Here is a 1,249-nt window from a genome sequence, read left to right on the forward strand (position 1 = left end):
AAAGAAAGTAAGAGAGAACGCAAATGAATGAGCCCCCCAAGCATAGATGCCATCACATCTCTATTCCTGTCTTCTCTTTGTCACTTGGGAAGTACACTAACTCTGAGTGACATGGTACTTGGGGCACACATTGTATACTTTCCTTTACGATAATATAATTGTTTAAAAACTTGTTATTCTATAAGTAATGCATTTTATCTGTGGGTATCCCTCTGTATTATTTTTCTTATTTAGTTTTTATTCATAATCATAAACTGAACTCTGCAATCCATCTATACTTGGAGGGGAATGAAGAAAATATGGAACCCACGGAGCTTCAGTGAGAGCAGAGATTACAGGGTACTGTGAGCAGGTGGGGTGGGGGCGCTCTCCTGAGCTACAGAAGGAATGGTCTGGTGGGTAAGATATCTGCGAGTCAAACATATCAGAGCTGTCCACAGTAGGCAATGGTGATCTTCTTGCCATTCCGGGACCCAAAATGCTCCATGGCATCTACAGTGTTCACGCCCCCTTTTACCAAAGACCATGTGCTGAAATCCAGCCACTCAGTTATGGCAGTGCAGATAAAACCCTGGGAACCATTAGTGTTTGGTCCAGCAATTGTCATGGAAATGATGCCAGTACCTGTGTGCTTCAAAATGAAGTTCTCATCCTCAAATTTCTCCCTGTAGATGGACCTGGACCAGGTCATCATGGCCTGTGAAGTCATCACCCTGGCACATGAATCCTGGAGTAATTCTGTGCAAGGAGAAACTCTCATAGCCAAACACTTTCTCTCCAGTGCTCAGAACACAAACGTTTTCTGCTGTCTTTGGAATTTGTTTGCAAACAGCTCAAAGGTGATGTGGCCCAAGGCCCATTTCCTTGATGTTGAAGTACATACTGGGGTTGACCACAGCTGCAGCAAGTGGTGACAGGGACAGTGGCATCTAAAAAGCCTCTTCCTATATTTTAGGATGGAATATATCATAATCTCTCACGAAATAAATGGAACTTTGGGTTTTAGACAAAAATGAGTAAATACACTTCACATTATGCTTAAAGATCCTAAAGATGAGGCAAGCATAAGACAATGACTATAAGAGGACTGCGAAGGGTTTGCCTGTAAGCTATGAGATTTGAGGGATGAACTGTTCACTTTCTGTATATCTTGGTATTATAGGTGTACCAGAGAGACTTATGAACCAGAAACAGCAAGCATATAGTAACCAAATAAAGTAAGCAAACACTAAGACAAAATAAGCTTTCT

The 1,249-nt window shown here is 41.7% G+C and overlaps 1 pseudogene; it reads right to left on the reverse strand.

The window, feature by feature from the left end:
• Positions 224 to 938, reverse strand: Gm14485 (predicted gene 14485; annotated as a pseudogene).

This window comes from Mus musculus, chromosome X (assembly GCF_000001635.26).
Source record: "Mus musculus strain C57BL/6J chromosome X, GRCm38.p6 C57BL/6J".
In the NCBI taxonomy this organism is placed as follows: domain Eukaryota; kingdom Metazoa; phylum Chordata; class Mammalia; order Rodentia; family Muridae; genus Mus; species Mus musculus.